Source organism: Tiliqua scincoides, chromosome 2, assembly GCF_035046505.1.
Source record: "Tiliqua scincoides isolate rTilSci1 chromosome 2, rTilSci1.hap2, whole genome shotgun sequence".
NCBI classification, from domain to species: Eukaryota; Metazoa; Chordata; class Lepidosauria; order Squamata; family Scincidae; genus Tiliqua; species Tiliqua scincoides.
In genome coordinates, this window is record NC_089822.1 from 16,516,811 (window position 1) to 16,534,696 (window position 17,886).

Genomic DNA, 17,886 nt, shown 5'->3' on the forward strand with positions numbered 1-17,886 from the left:
AATGACTTACGTTGTCTTGAGCAGGCTTTGAATAGGTCTCCAATGGCTTCACTTTTACTAAACATAGAAAAGAGATTCCAAAGAGTTCAGCCTGGAAGAGTGACCGAATTTGTTCCCATAACTGTCATCCCCATGATAAACTCAGTTACGTGGTTCTGCAGCCACTGGGTGTCTTATAAACTGCAGTGCACACAAAAGCTGTGCGAGTATTAATATTTACATACCATCCGGACACTCGGCATGATTGCCGTGTGCTGTGCTTGCACGAGTTCTGTTCCTTCCAAGAGATGCCAGAGAATAGTTGAACAAAGTCTCCACCCCCCCCCCTTTTGAATGTGGGCACAGAGATAAGAGTCAGCCTCCCCAAACAGAATCCAAGGGCATTGCTGAAATGCCAGAGCTATGAAAAAAAATACAAGAGGAAAGCAAAGTTTCTGGATCAGAGTTCCAGGAGGAAAGCTTTGCCTAAGATAAAAATACTCAGAATAACAGGACTTAGTGCTTGTATGCCACTGAAGGTATCTTAAAACGTTTTAACCTACAGTCACCTGAATAATTTTCATGACAATCCTGTAATGTACATCACATTATTATCTCCATCCTGCCGGAGGGAGCTGAAGGATAGTTGGTTGGCAACCTTCAGTCTCGAAAGACTATGGTATAAGCCTGCAGCACCCGGTATTCCCAGGTGGTCTCCCATCCAAGTACTAACCAGGCCTGACCCTGCTTAGCTTCCGAGATCAGACGACATCAGGCATGTGCAGGGTAACAGAAGAGTAGCTTGCCTAAGGACCACCTTGTAAATTCATGGCAGAAAGCAAGATCTGAACTGAGGACTTAATACTTGGCCATTTTGCTACACTAAGGGCTCAATCCTATTCTCTATCTTCCAGCTACACCAGAAAGGCACATGCTGCATCTAGTTGGGGGGTGGGGTGGATTGGGAGGGTTGTAAGGGGACACATTTTCTCGTACCTCCTCGTAAGCCTCCTGCTCACCAGTGGGTCTCCTCAGACCTCTGCTAAAGAGGTGGCATAAGACCAAGGAGAGGAAACAGACTGGGAGCTTCGAAAGGGATAGAATCTGGCACATGCCATTGTTGCCTGATCCATCCGCACCCCATTCCTGCCCCTTTCTGTCCAGTTTTGCCCCCAGTTTGCCCCGTTCCCACTCAGCCCCACTGCTACTTTACTTGATACAATGGGCATGGCAGGTGTCTGCCAGTGGAGCTGTACACTCTTCAGCAGCTCTATAGGCAACCATTTTATGACAACTGAAGTCACTTCCGCTGTCTTTGTAGGCTCCGTGTGATAGTCCAGTACTGCATAGGATTGCTTTCAGAATTAAATGTGTATAAGCACAGGCTTAAGGATGGGAGCATTGCTCAATAATAATAGAATACCCTGCTTTGTATGCAGGAAGTCCCAGGTGCAAACCCTGATCTCTACAGGTATGGCTGGGAAAGCCCCCTACCTGCATCCCTGGAAAACCGCTGCAGACAGTGCCACGATAGGTGGATAAGTGGTCTGACTCACACCACAATCGTATGTGTGTCTACTTGGAAGTAAGTCCCATTGTATTCAACAGGGCTTACTCTCAGGAAAGTGTGTGTATAGGATTGATGCCACAGTGTAAAGCAGCTTTGCGTGTTCAGAACGATAGAGAACTGTTTCAAGCCAAATTGTACTGAATCTAATGTGAGCAAGTTCTTTGCCGAGTGTGCCACAAAAGACAACAATATTGCCAGATGTCAAGTTTTTAGCTGAAGAGTCAGGGTTTTAACCTCTTTCTCAGGAAGAGGGGCTAGAACCTAGGAGACAGGCTGTTTTCTTCTTAGTACAGGAGATCCTCCTGCGCTAAATATTACCCCCTACCTCCCAAGCTCTCCAGCTCTGAAGCTCAGGAGACCAGAAAAACTCAAGCCCAAAGTGTGCAACAGTGCCAATCTATTGTGAATAGGGTTCTGCCAGCCTATTTAGACTTCTGACTCTGCAGTCTGAGCAGCTTATTTTGTGAGTAAAGACCATGTAATGCCTCTATGTTGCTTGTCTGCAGACCACCAGCTCCACCATGTACTGCGATCTCTCCCCCACTATCCCACTGCCCATTCACTGAAAGGCAAACAAGTGCAGCTATCTTTATTTGGCAAATCCTGGAAGGTATGCATGCTCTAGAAGGGACCTGCCAACCTTCAGAACAGAACAGGGTTTTTCTTTGGAATGTACAAAGGGTTCCTTGGAATGACTTTTTCTTCATTCTTTCCTTGTGGATTTGCTGAAAAAATATTTCCCCAAGAACCCCGTATAGTCATGCTGCAAAGCATTCTGGGTAAATACAGTTCACAAGTGAATTACAAGCCTGGTGACCTTTTTGAGGGGGGTGTCTTATATCAGAGGGCAAACAGTTCACTGAAACAGTTGAAACATTGACATCTAAATGCCTATAAGAGTCTTAACGATGCGCTTCTTCTACAATAGGCAGGGCTGGACTATGCTGTATATCTGGAAAGTAAATACCGAGACCGGCTCCTCTTCCCAACATAGTGCTCTCTCTTTGCCATTCAGTGAGCAGGTCTTTCATTTCACACTTCATGCACAACTTCCTTCTTTAATTCTTCTAAAATGCTTCACTGAATGAAGAATAGGGAGGGGAGAAAGGTTTGCACGAGAACACATTTCCCTTCAGGTATCTTTTCCAGGACATGTGCATTAATCTGTAGCTTAAGGGTGCAATCATGAGGCGCCAGCCCTTGCGTGCATGTTTGCACCTCCTTGTAAGTCAGCTGGGCTGGTGCAGAGACACATGCCAGTCTGCGGAGGCTGAATCCAGCCTCCGCACTGACTCTTCTGGGGAGCCTCGCATCGGCCGAGTTCGGCTGATGCAAGACTCTGGGGTGGGCCAGGAGGAGGCAGGGAGGAGGTGGGAGGGAGGCGTTCTAGGGCAGGAGGAGGGCAGAGGGTGGTCCCAGCGGCAGACAGGGAGCAGGAGGCAGGGCTGGAACACAGCTGTTATGCTGGATCCCAACCCCTGTTCCCAAGCAGCACAGAGTGATTTTAAGCCGCTCCACTGTCCTTAGACTTATGCCACCTCAGGAGGTGGTGCAAGTCCAAGGAGACCCACTGGGGCTGCAGTGACTTACCCAGGGGTAAAAGGAAGTTTCCCCTTACCTCTGGCTGCGCCACTTCGGGGCCCTATCTTACACTGGAAACAGTGCAGGCCTCCTGGCCTGCCTGTTCCAGTGCAAGATAGGATTGCATTTTAAGAATATTACTGGTGTCACTTCTTGCCCGCTCTAATGCAGAAGCTCAGAGCAACATATATCAGTTTAATTTAGTTCTCATAAGAGCCTTGTGGAGGATCTCAGACTGAGAGAGATTGCCCTAGCTACTTAGGGAGTATCATAGCAAAGGGAAGATTTGAATCCAGGTCTTTCCAGGTTAAGTCTAGCACAGTTCACTACACCAGGGCTGTATGTGTTTGCTGGTTTGGGGCAGAAATAAATCTGGCCGCTTAGCTATGGCCCTCTGAAATGGTACTAGAAATGCCAGTGAAGGTAGCTGAACTTGGGCATGGAAGGGAGCTTTGGGGACTCCGTCATGCTTGCCTCAAAGAAGAGGCATGCATCAGAAGCCCCTGAATTATTCTCTGACTCATACTAACAACTGTGCTGGAGAACAATTCCCATCTTGCGTAAGACAGAGATTTTTCCTCTCCTGTTGCTGCCTTGATCCCAATTAACTTTTTATGAGAGAATGTTTCACATTTACAAACAATGAAAAACAACTGAGTAGCAAATATATGGTCCTGAAACATGGTTACATACATTGGGAAGATGTTGCTGCTCATAAGGACAGAGCATTCAGGCATCGTATGCAAGTCAGTTTCAGGGGATTACAAATGGTGCGTTTAAAGTCCGTAAGTCACTACGTCTAAGGCGAGAGAATGGAACATGCTTGGTCTTGCCTGGCACGTGGCCAGTTGTGCCAGGCCAGTCTTCTTCTGTTGATGGCAGCCTCCAGTCGTGGATCCTGAGTCCAGAGACTCCTCCGTGGGTGGTCTCCACGGTCATCGCTGGCATGTCTGACTTCTGGATAGGTTTATTCTAGGCATGCATTACAGCAATGAGGCACAAAATCAGAGCACAGGCTGACATACAAAGCAATAAATGATAATGGGGTGAAGGGAGAGAGAATAAAGCAAAAATTGGTGTATGTCAGTCCTTCTTCAATGGCATGTGCAGTGTTGCTCAGGTGGTGTATAGTCCAGGGTTGGAGGCAGGCAAGGCCCACCTCTGCGCTGTGTGGGGCAGGTGGTGTTCAAATTTACTTCAAATGAGTAAATACCAGCAAATGAAGAGAGAACAATGGACCTTATTTTAGAGGGAAGGAAAGATGTGGCCTAAAAACAGGCAAGGGATCCGACTGGTTGGGGACATGGGGGTGCCAGTCAAAAAATCTAGATCTCAAGCTAGATCTCATTTATGTGTTGGTGACCAGCAGAAGCTCACCAAGACCCAAGAAGCCTTCCTGATAATGTGTGGGGTCTATAGGCTAATATGACTTTTCTAAACCTGAGCTGGTTAATGTACAGGTTCAGCAAAGTCTTTTACCTCCTAAGCACACAGATCCTTGTGGGACACAGTTCAAATTTTTATGTAAACTGGATAAGCATTTGCTCCTCTTATAGTTTGCTGATCTAAAATGGAAATAATTCTGAATGTTGCAATGTTAAATAATAGGCTTTCTTAAATTATATTCAGTCTGTTGCTCTGAAGACAAAATAGTGAAAGCAATTGCTTTTAAATATGCTTTTGTTTTGTTTTGCCAGAGTTCTTCACTTCCCGATTTTGATCTTCTTTTTAACATTTCTCAGGCAAGTCAGAACCACTTATTTCCCTTGAAAATAAAATCAGACATCAAGACTTCACAATAAAAACAGACTTCAAGCTGTCTGCTTTTCTTTTTGTTAGTTATTTCAGAGTGTCAATATTACCTTGATAACTATCAGCCTTTGAAATGAACACCCTCCTAGGATAAATGGCTGAAGTTAACACCTCAGTTGGTGTGGATTCTTGCGTCTGTCGGGTTTAGATCTCCAAAATACAGAATGGATTGCTTGAAAGGTTGGAGGTTATCTTCCCATGCAGCAGAGCAAATCACTTGCCTTGTTCAATGAAAGGCTGCTTTTTGTTATGAAAACTGCAGAAAGGAAATCCCTTGGTGAGCCCAATTTTCAGATGTTGCACCTTGTACACTCCTGACTACTCAGGAATGGAACTAGACATCACTGGCTCCCCCAGAGCATTACTGCTAAGAACTTTTGTGATGTGGCTGGCATATTCTACAACTATGTGCAAGAGTGCCACAATAAATGCCTGTTGTTCTGGCCCAGGCCTTCTGTCCAACATAAAAACCCCTGCTAATTGGGTAAGAGGCACTTTTTCACGTGGGTGCTCCTTTTTTTAGCAGGGGGAGAGTAACTGGCCCACCTCACCCCAGCACTGTCTGTTCTAGTGGCTGTCTGCTGGTATTCCTTGGCATCTTTTTAGATTGTGAGCCCTTTTGGGACAGGGAGCCATTTAGTTATTTGATTTTTCTCTGTAAACCGCTTTGTGAACTTTAGTTGAAAAGCGGTATATAAATACTGTTAATAATAATAACCACTACACCATCCTGGCTCTCTATTTTGAAGCAGAATGGTGCTATCAAATTTATCTCTTTCCAACATTTGCAATGGCATGCATTGTTATGAACCTCTCCTGCTCCCTGGCAAATTGGATTTTATAAGAGATGGATGTGTCTATGGATTCCATTCCATGCATTCTGTATATCTGTGGAAAAATATCTAAAGGTATATGCACCAGCCGTTTGAATGCCAAGTACATGAAAATACTTTTTTTAAAAAAATCCATATTTAAATAGGATTTTAGTGGAAGAGAGTGGAACAGTAATCTAAAGAAACCGGACAAACTTCAGATGGAATGGGAAAACTCTGTCCATCCCTGGCAGGAGCCACTAGAAAATACTCATTTTATTTCTTTTGGGAGCCAATTTGACTCATCCTACATAAATGGAGGACTTTAATTCTTTGCTTTATTGTCTTTTTGAGCAATCTGAGAAATGGTGGTTTGCATGGCAGTCTCAGTCTACCCACAGTATAAATTGGAAAAGGCTCCGCAGTTTGCCCACGAGAGTGCATTTCAAATTGTACATGGCCGGAGGGACTTCTCATTAAATGGCTGATTGGGTGTTAGCTGGTGCGCTGGGGAAGGGGAGGTGTTTTATTGCTGGCTGGAGATCAAGGGCTTTTTTCAAGCATTGCGGTGTCTATTTAGGAAGCGTATTTGTTTACACAGCCCCTGACAGCTGTGGTATTAATAGGAGGGCAGCTCTAATTTAAAGGCACAGGATACTACAGGCTTAGGGTCCCAGCCAGTCAAACCTATCAGTCTTCGACAACTCTGTGAGATTTTGAGATCAGTTTTGAGTTTATCTTAAGTATCTCGTCTCCTTATCTCTGAATCCTACAGGCTGTTAGTCTGAGGTTGTGGCTCATGCAGTGTGCTTTACAGGTTCTGGTACAAGACAGTTACTTGTTTCTTCATGCTGCCTCAAAGCCCCTAAAGGTAAAGACAGATGCAACATTTGAACTGAGATAGAAGCGGTTTGGCCATCTGTCCTGGAATGTATTTTCATTTCAAATGTATGTTCGATGAAGACAAGCATAATCTAGATGTTGGCACCAGAGTAACCTTTGATATTTTTCCTCTTCTATTCCATCTGCACCACTGAAGGCTTTCTGGGGACACACAAGAGAAAGACAAAGGAGTGAACGGGTACAAATTGCACCTTGGCCACAAGTTATGGGCTGACAGTGAGATCCAGAACAGCATCAAATTCTGACCTGTTTTTCACTAGGTGGAATTTGTTTGAGGTAAACGGAGCAGGAAAGGGTGTATCTGTACCACATATGTTCCACCTTTGTAGAATATGTTGTAGTTTGGCACACATCTGTTTGCCATGGTACAGCAGGTCATAGGATATGGCTATTGGGTGGCCAAACTTACAAGTCTTACAAGTAGACTTACAAGCTACTTCTTACAATGTTTAACGTGTTTATAACCTGATCTAATGCATGTGAACTACAACTACAACTACTACTTATAATAATAATAATAATAATAATAATAATAATAATAATAATAATAATAATAATAATAATAAACAACTTATTCATCACTTTTCTAAAGGAAGTCAGTACATAAATTGACTTAAGTACATGTTAACATGTTGGCAACCTTCAGTCTCGAAAGACTATGGTATCGCACTCTGAAAGGTGGTTCTGGAACAGCATCTAGTGTGGCTGAAAAGGCCGATTCGGGAGTGACAATCCCTTCCACACTGGGAGCAAGTGCAGTCTTTCCCTGGTCTGTCTCCCTGCCTATGGGCCTTCCTTCTTTGCCTCTTTGCCTCAGACTGTTGGCCAAGTGTCTCTTCAAACTGGGAAAGGCCATGCTGCACAGCCTGCCTCCAAGTGGGCCGCTCAGAGGCCAGGGTTTCCCACTTGTTGAGGTCCACTCCTAAGGCCTTCAGATCCCTCTTGCAGATGTCCTTGTATCGCAGCTGTGGTCTACCTGTAGGGCACTTTCCTTGCACGAGTTCTCCATAGAGGAGATCCTTTGGGATCCGCCCATCTTCCATTCTCACGACATGACCGAGCCAACGCAGGCGTCTCTGTTTCAGCAGTGCATACATGCTAGGGATTCCAGCACATTCCAGGACTGTGTTGTTTGGAACTTTGTCCTGCCAGGTGATGCCGAGAATGCGTCGGAGGCAGCGCATGTGGAAAGCGTTCACAATTAAAAATAATTACCTAATATTGTAAGATGAATGAAAACACCAAAAATAAAAATAAATGAATTAACAATCCTATCCTATCCCGCACCATATTATATGTGGTGTACATATAATACACATGCAGCCGAACCAATGAAGGCTGCTCTGCATGCTATGCTGGAGGGGTGATCAGGAAGCCTGTGAAAGGTTAGAGAAAATATCTTCCCTTACTTCTGTGTAGGCACCCTGATGGCCTATGAGGTCTCCTCGGGCCTATGTCAACAATATAGTTGGTGAAGGCCAAGGAGAGCCAGGGGCAGGGTGGAGCAGGCCGAAAAATGTTAGAGGATCCAGTGCACCCAACTGTCACCGAATTACCACCCCTCCCTTCCTGACATGTCCTTTGGTTACTTCCCTTCCTTGCTCACTGTCCAGCCATACCAACAGCTCACCAGCACCTGCAGACCTTCTTGGAGCAGTTGCATTGAGCGCTGCACCTCCTGCTGTTTGTGGAAGCAGCCCAGCAGCACAAGACAGCCCAGCCACAGTCTTATGGCTTTCACACCTTATGGCTTTCACACTGCCATATGGTGTCCTGGCAACACAGAACTAGTGTCCTGGCCGCCTAAGTTTGGGCTCTGACTTTGCTAATAAAAAGACAATGGCATTTTGCTTGATTTCCACTCTGCTCTGCGCCTCACAAGGAATCAGTGTGTTCTGTAACTGCTGAGGACAAATCAGAATAACAGTTTCATCATATATTCCTCCCTTCCCCATTAAAGACCCACTATTATTTCTTTGTCCCTGCAGATGTTGGTAATGCAACCTGAAATTTTTGTTGCACCTAGCAGGGCCTGATCTTAGCCAGCCGACCTAACAGCTCCTGCACTTCATTCTAAGACTAATACAACCTGCAGACTTGTGGCCTTCAATCTTACATGGAGGCTTTTCTTGTCTCCACAGCCACCTTGGCCTGCTGTTATGCACAACATCCAGCCTGTAGAAGGGTTCTGGAGAACCCTCAACTTGTCTGCTACTTTGAGACATTTTATTTGATCCTGAACAAGGTATTGCTTTACTCGGTTTTTGAATTTTTTTCTGATGGAACAATCAAGCTAGGAATAATTTTTGAAAGCCAGTTAATAGATTCTCTTGCATTTAGTGGGGCTTACTCCCATGTAAGGACAGGGGAAGATCCAGTCTTTGGGGAGGGGGGTCCATGAGCCCTACCTTAACTCCAGAGCCCAGGTCAACCAGGTGGGTAAATCTAGGCTCCAGCCCAGACTTAAAGTCCAGATCTACCTGCCTGGGCGCCTGGTTGCAATTAGGTCATCTGTTGCTGTTTGCTGGGTGGGTAGACCTGGGCTCCTGCCTGGACATGAAGCCCAGATCTACCTGTAAGGTAGACCTGGGCTTCTGGTTGAGCTTATGGCTTCCATGGCTGTTTGCTGGGCAAGTAGGCCTGTGTTTCCTCCTGGATTTGGAACCCAGATCTACCTACCATATAGACCTGGGCTCCTGGTTGAGCTTATGGCCTTCATGGCTATTTGCTGGGCAGGTATACCTGGGCTCCTGTCTGGACTTGGAGCCCTTATCTACCTGCCAGGTGGACCTGGGTTCCTGTTCCAGCTCAGCTCTGTTGGCCACCAATGCCCTGTCCAGTGAGCGTTCTCCTGGCTCCTGACTTTGCTCCCTGCTGGTGCAACAGTTTAGACGGGCCATGCACCCATGGTCCCACTGGATCCACCCACATGTGTGCATTGATCCTCAGCCTCAGTGGCATTTTATGCTATTTTAAATTATTTTTAATCTCCTATTATCTAGTTACAACAGAACCCTCACCCCTATTCTGCCGGGATGGGCTTTGAGGATTGCCACTTTTATTTTGACCCTGTTCTTGTGCTTTCAACAGCAGCTGGACACAGAAACTGAGCAGAAGAAGTTTTTTGAGAAACCCCGCAGGAATGTTGCCACCCACAAGCTGATAACCCCCTTTTACCCCCGGCTCAAAGTAGTTACAGATCAGAGCAAATGTTTGTACAACAGCCGATAAAGCACACATGCCTCACTGAGAAGCCTACATTAAGGAACTCAGCAGAATGATTTATATCCTAGACCGCATAACATACTAACCCACAAAAAGTCTGTGATATATTGCTGCAAGATGGAGACAAATGGAACATTTTGGAATAATAAGCCAAGTGATTTATATTTAGAACACAAAGGAAGCCAACGCCTGACAGGTCTATTTTGTGTAATCCAAGAATAGTTTAAAGGAGATGTTATTGCTGTCATTACTGGTGATGTTCTTGTTATTTTTAAAGACTGGCAGTGCTTTGGATCACAGTCCTCTCAGAACACCTTTTCCATATCAACTCATCTGTATGAATTTCCTCATTTAGGGGCATGTATACACCACACAGGGCACGTGGGGTGGGGCAGTGGACCATGCTGATTGACTGCTTCCCCAATGCTGATGTGGTTTATGTATCAATGGATCCTTTTCACACAGGAGCATCAGCCATTGAGAAACATGGCCAGTGGACATGACAGTGTTAGAGGGTGTGGCTATGAGGAGCAGTCCTGCTTACTCCTCCACACATTCAGTGTATGAATGGAAGGAGAACTTCTACACAGGCCTTGTAACTCCAATGGAAACCACATAGAGTGGCGCAGAGGATTCTGGGACACATCCCTGAGCACAAATTCAGTTTCTGTGGAACACTGTTCAGGTTTCTTTGTGAAAACACAGGGTAGCACTGAGGTGGCAGGCCCTACTGCCACCCTGTGTGCATTAGTTAGAACATCTATAGGGAGAGGTGTTTGAAAATGGTGTTACTTACTACTTACTCAGAAGTAATCCCTTGTGTTCCGTTAGACTTAGGCTGTAATCCTATCTTACTCACTGGAAACAAACACCTCTACCTATAGAGAGTTCCTGTGTGTACAGTTGTGGAACCTTACCAATGTTCTAATGAATGGATATATCTTGACGGTCAGAGGGTCTTGAGGGCATCTTTATGCCTCCCATGCAGGTTTTTTTACACGAATGAATGTTTTCATTTGGAATGTAATTACATGTAATTACATCTGTGAATCTCCTTGCCACAAGATGTTATGATGATACCTGGACGAGATACTTTCAAAAGAAGATTGGACAGATTTATGGATGAAAAGTCCCATCTCAGGTTACCAGTCATGATACTGGATGCAACCTTTGGGTTTTGAGGTAGCCTATCTCTGAATGCCAGATGCAATGGAGTGGCAACAGGATACATGTATCTTTTGGTCTTGTGCCCTCCCAGAGAAATCTGGTGGGCCACTGTGAGATACAAGAAGCTGGACTAAACAGGCCCTTGGCTCTTCTTATGTTCTTACATAATGTTTGAAGTGTTTAAGAACATCCAAAACACTCCATCTTCCCTCTGCTATTGCAGAGAAAGTTTGGTACTGGTGGGTAACCTACATTTCATGGAAGGATTTATTTATTTATTTACTTTTTCCCTTCTAAAACATTTATATCTCATCTTTCCTACTTTAGGCAATTTACAGCAAAGATTAAAAACAAGATCATTAAAACAAAATTAAGAGCAATCAATGTTAATTAAACATAAGCAAGGAACAAAGAATGAATAACGTTCCAAAATGAACGAAGCGCAAATAAAATAAAGTAAATCAGCAGCCAACCCAACTGATATATAGATTCATCCAGCCAATGCACAGAGAAGAAGTGAGGTATGGCTCAAACAATGAAAGGAACAAGAAGTGGGGGATAAGCAGGCTTCTGAGGGGAGGGCATTTCATAAAATTGAAGCCATCACCAAAATGGCCCTGCTCCGTTGTGTGGATTCTTGCTGCATTGCTGATGGGAAAGGCACAGCCTCAGGTGACATGCACATCTGCACTGTCCGGCCTTCCCATTTAGAAGCTAATAAGACTGAAACTATCATGGTCACTAGCCTAGACAGCTGTAAAAAGTAACTGGACAAATTTATGACTTTCCATGGCTACTAGTGACAATGTCTTTATGCTGCCTGTAGTTCAGAGACTTCTGAATACCACTTGTGGGAAAAGGGCTAGTCCCTTCAGTCTCTGCTTGAACTTCCCTTGTGGTCCTCCCAGAGCTTCTGCTTAGCCACTGTGGAAAAACCAGATGCTAAGTGGACCTCAAGTTTGGCCCAGCAAGGCCCTTCTTATGAGCCTTCCTGAATATGCTTTTGAGGAACTCCACAGTTTGACATCTTCAGGCAACGCGTGAACTTCACTGAAATGCTTTTGGAAGTGAAGAGAGCTTGGGCTGATCCTTCTAAACAAAAACAGAGAAGTATCGGTTGTAGGAAGGGGGGGGGAATGGACACTTTTAAGTGGGGCAAAAGAATGCCCCCAAAGCGCATAACTCAAGCTGGCCTGGAATGGCAAGAAAAGATAGTTAATTTCCTTCATCTGGAAGTGTTTGGGAGTTTTAGCTCATGTAAAGCCTTACCACAAACAGTGCCATTTCTGGGGATGGCCACAAATCACTTCAGTTTGTGACAAGCTGTTCGCTCTGTCCTTGGCAAGAGGTGGGGAAATGACTGGTGACTCATTTCAAAGTGCTTCTAAAAGCCTGAAAACAAAAAAACTCCATGCACACACATACACACCTTTGACTATTTATAAAGTACTTTCTAGTTTCCTTTTGGCTGAAGGGAGCCTGCCGTGTCCATCTCCAGATAAACTGCCTGCATTATGTGATACAATTCTGAACCTGCAGGAAAAATAAGTTTTGCTCAAATCATCTGGGTCAAATAAAAAAGGTCATGTGTAGAGTTGAACCACAGATACTTGGACCACAGATGATTCTGGCTTAAACTGTAAAATGAACAATGGCAAATCGTTATCTCAGTGTTGTCTCAAACAGTGGGTCAGGATCCACGAGGTGGGTTACGAGCCAATTTCAGGTGGGTCCCCATTCATTTCAATGCCTATTTTATTTTTAATACATAAGGCTTGAGGCTACCCTAGTATGCGACTGCATTTGGGGAAATGTTACAGATCTGTACTTAAAACAGGCTACTTTGTATATGCTTTTAACAATGATAATCAATGGGGCTTCCTCCCAGGTAAGAGTGAACAGGATTGCAGCCTTTGGGGTATTTGGGTATTTTTTTTTTTTAACAGATCAGCAGCTGCTTGGGAGTGTAGGAGGGTTCTTCTTTATTTTAAATAATTTTTCTAACTTAAACTTATTGTAAACTTTTAGTTTACTTACAGCCCAATCCTAACCCATGCTGGGAGGGGGAGGCCAGTTTTCCTGCCCTGCATTCAGAGTGGGGTTGGGACTGCCTGTGACTCAGGGCAAGGAGAACGCATTCCCCTTATTCCAAGTAACACTGCTGTAGCCCCACTAGGACAATTTGGATCTGTGCCACCTAAAGAGGTGGTGCAAATCCAAGCAGCCTGGAGCTGCGCCGGGTCACCTGGGAGTGGGGTCAGGATCTGGCCTAAGTGCCAGATTCTGGCTCCGTCCCTGCTCTGCTCCAGCCACCCTCCCCCTCCACCCACCCTTCCCCTGCCCTGGAACGCCTCTGTTCTGTCCTCCTCAGACCCCCATTCCAGCCCAACATGGCCGGTGCAATCTTACCTTTCCTCTGCTGCAATGGTGCCAGAGGCAGCCTCTGGAGGCTGGTGCACATCTATGTGCTGGCTTCCCAGTTCCCAAGTCATCACAGAAGTGCCTTATGGCACTTTTGTGACACTCCAAGGCTGGCACAGGGGACATGCACCGGCTTATCCTGGGGTTGACATTATTTGATTGATTGATTATGTTGTATAGGGGCGTTAAAACAATTTCCTGCTTGATGATGTCACTTCCGGCCATGACCTCACTTCCAGATTAATGACAACACTTCCTGTGGGTTCTAACAAATTCTCATTCTAAAAAGTGGGTCCCACTGTTAAAAAGTTAGAGAACCACTGCATTATAGTACTTCTCACCCCATGCTTTCTCCCATGAGTCCTTGGTAGCATTCCAAGGAAGTTGGATTCACAATTGGTTGGACAATCATACAAAAAGAGTGCTCATCAATGCTCATCCGCAACCTGGAGGACAGTTTTGAGTGGAGTACCCCAGGGGTTGGTCTTGGGCCCGGTTCTCCTTAACATCTCTATCAATGACTATGAAGGGATAAAGGAAACCCTTATCACATTTACAGATGACACTAAACAGGGAGGAATAGTTAATGCTGCAGAAGACAGTAGGAGCATTCAGGGGGACCCTGATAAAATGAAATTCTGGACTGAAGTTAACAAAATAAAGTACAAGAGATAAATGCAAAGTTCTACATTTAGACAAAAACAAAAAACAATCAGAGGCACAGGTGCTCTAATGCGCAAGTAGTACTAAATCCACCTAATGGGCTTAAGTTGCAAAGCCAAGATTTAAGTTGAAAGAAACGCCTAATGGTCAGAACAATGAAACCAGTTTCTGAGGGAAGTGGTGGTGATCCCTTGTGATCGGATCCAGCAGGACAGTTATGATGGAACTGTCTGACATGGCAGTCCTACCAGTAACAAGTGTTTCTTTCCTTTTTCAAGGTGTTGTACTGTAGATTTCTGCAGAGATGTCTTTGTGTAGGCTTTGAGACTGGGAAACATCTCAAGAATAGTGAGATGGCGGGGATTCCTTGGTTCTTCAAAACATGTGCAAACTATTCAGATCTGTGATCTTAGGCACACTGACTTGGAAGGAAGGGCTGTTGAATTTGATTGGACTTTTCATTGGAGTACACATGTGCAGGACCAGTACCACAGTACTGCTTCACACATCCAAAGGGGTTTGGGGAGGGGTCGGTTTTCATGCTTTGGCCCAGGACATGATAAAACTTTGGCTGACACTTGAAGGAGCAGAGGCCACCATTAATATAAGCAAACCTCTAGGAAAGCCATTCTTTCAAAGCTTCACTCTAATCTTTGTGAGGTTCCTTATTCCACTGTCTGTACCAGCATTTGCTTAACTGACTCTGGCTTCAACTTTCAGCATACTTAAGTGCTTTTCTGAAGCTTTCAGTGCCAAACTATTGTCACAACGTCACTTAATTATGTTGGCAAATCAGGAAATGCATCCAAACTCTCTTCATTATTCTTCCTCCTTTGAATGGTCCTCCCCCCCATCATTGAGTTCTCATGAGCTAGAATTACAATGACCTCATAAGGGTCCATTGAGAGATGTCCATGTAGTGATATCTCATATGTCCTGTTGACGTAATAAATTATGGGAGACAACTTTTACATCTCACCTGGACCAACAAGGTATTTAGGATCGGTTTGCCCTACATGCTCATCCGTTGGTGACTGCAACATCATGTAGCACATGGGAATGTGCTATCAAAGATCTAACATCTCAGACAAGATTTTCATATCCTTCAGTGCTGTCTCATGGGCGCCACACATCCATTCTTTAGATCAAACCTTTGTCAATATTCTTAGGTAGTCACTGTGGCCCTGGAACCTCAGGATAGCCCATTGCTGGCCTCTGAACCTGCAACCACTAAAAAGGAGTGGCAGCAGCTCTACCACTTGCCCTCTTTTGGCACAAGGTTTTGATTCTCTGTAATGTTCTCCCTTGCTTGGTGCTAAGCTTGGTGCTAATGATCTCCCTTGCTTGGCCACCAGCAGAAATGGTTCTTTCTTCCCATCTGCCACTCACTGCAAAAAGTAGTCATACTGGTGCCAGACTGCTGGTGACCATGGGACAAGGCCCCCATGGCAGCCCCTTGCCCACCCCTTGATGGTGCATTGAGTGCTACCAGTGCCAGACTTCAAGGGTTGTTCTGGCCAGGTAGGCCCTCTGATTGCTAGCATGGTCCCTCAGCCATTGCCAGACCTGGGCAGCCTGTGTTACCATCATTGATAGGTAGGCAGCAGCAAGAATGCTGCTTTTTGCCATGACTTATCGTCTGAGCAAGCAGGTGGATGAAAAGTGATGGCAACTGCAAGGAGCAGCAGCAGCCTTTGTTGCCTGTCCTCTCCCTCTGTGTGGTGGCAACTGCTGCTCTTTTGCTTTCCCATCCACCTATGTAGATGATTTTGTGGTGACAATGCTAAGTGCCAGCAACAGCAGCCATCACCTGCCCTCTCTGTCTGTATAGTGAATTGGGAGGAAGGAGCTACTACAGCAGGCTGGAGGGCATCCTGCTGAGGGCCTTCATAAAACTGGAGGTGACCTTGATTCACCAACTGGCTCTTGGCTTCAGGCTATTATTATTAAGAACTTGTCTACCCCCACTGTACAAGAGCTCAGAGCAACTTATATTGAATTCTCAGGCAGTGTCTCATCCAGGTATCTGCGAGGACCCAGACCTGCTTGCCTTCAGCTCTAGAACTTGAGCATCTACCTTCAGAACTTCTCCAGGGCAATATACAGTCATCCTCAGTATCTGCAGGGGCTTGGTTCCAGGACCATCTTCAGATACCAAAATCTGTGAATGCTCAAATCGCTTGAGTTAGTGACAGGAAAGGGAGAAACAGGAGCTTGGCAAAGAGCCTCAGCTTTGGCAATGAATCTGTCCTGGTGCAGAGAGGACCAGGCCACCATGTGTTGCTCCAGCCCAGTTGCCTATCCTGGTTTTGGGCAGAGAGTGCGGCATTCTCAGTAGTGCTGCCTGTCCTTCCTGGTTGGCCTCCTCAGCCCAATTTGACTGTGAAAAGCGAGAACTGTGGATTGCCTTGTCTTCCCTCCTCCTCCTGCTTGTGGGACAGGGTAGATTGCGGCAGCCCAGGGGAGAGGGGGCTGGCTAGTTGGTTAACCCTGAAAAAGAGCAACAGTCCCAGCCTTCAGGCTGCAGCAGGAAAGGGAGAAATGCATGACACGAAGAGACTTGTGCCAGGTGGTAGGTTGAAAGCTACATTTAATAAAACTACCGTTAAAAAAAAATTCAATCCATGGTTGTTTGAATACGCAGATACAGAACCTGCAGATAGGGAGGGCTAACTTTATTCTCTGCAGCTCATTGCAGGGGTAAAAGTCATGCTACATAACAGAACTAGTGGTATTGTTTTAGGCAGCAGTAATCAATCATGTCCTTCTCATAACCAAAATATCTTCCACTCACTCAACTTTGTCGATTCTCACAGTTAAAGAGAGAGACACTCGCAAAGGAAGAAAGAAAATATTTACTTAATCTTGTCTAAAACAAACTTGCACAGAAGGTTGGAGAAAGCTGTCATTTAAATTTATGGACATTCTTTTAATTTATGGACGTTTAATTTATGGACGTTCAATCCAAAACGTTAGCTGGATTTCATCTCTGAACATGTGTGACTTATTAAAGGAGACTGTTTGAAGCCTGTATACTTATCTCACATGGCTAGGAAATGGGAATAATGTTTTTGAACTATTCCATTGGCTAAAAGACTTCTGTAAGAGTCCCAATAAAAATATTATAAAAGGTGATTGTTTAACATCATGAAGGGGCTCATGCTGTAACAGGCTGCTAAAGCTCTAATAAAATGGTAGATGAGGAAAGAGCAATATAGGATTGTAGCCCTATTGGAGAGCACCAGCCAATAGCCCAGTAGGTCAAGGGAGCCACCAGATGAAAAAGTTTGGGAGCCACTGGCTTACAGGTTTGCTTTGCTGCTCATGCCCAGACCTTCAAAGCATGACCGTTTTTGCCTCTTTCTATAGCGTGTTGATTGCTAAGCATGCAAATAGGTCTGAAGTGAAGTTGGAGATTGGGGGAATTAATGCTGATGTCACACAGACACTGATGGCTTCTAAAACCAGTGATAGCCACCTGTGCAGTTTGTTGGAGCAGTTGGGGGCAACGATTAGATGAAAAGTTGCAGGTTTGCCAAATGCTATTATCCACTGCTTTTCTGGCAGTACTCCTCTCACCCTGCTTTGAAAGAGGATCAGGGAGGAGACACTGGACAAATAAATTTGCAGAGAGGTTGATCAGTGTGTAAAATAGATGGTATTTTCCAGCACAATTTGGCATGGACCGTTGCAACATAGAACTTTTTCAGACAAGTTTCATTTTGTATCTTTTCTTCAGGTTTTTAGAGCTTG

At 45.0% G+C, this 17,886-nt stretch overlaps 1 pseudogene; it reads right to left on the reverse strand.

Moving 5' to 3' along the window:
• Positions 1-663: 663 nt before the first annotated feature.
• Positions 664-785, reverse strand: LOC136642950 (5S ribosomal RNA; annotated as a pseudogene).
• Positions 786-17,886: the final 17,101 nt, after the last annotated feature.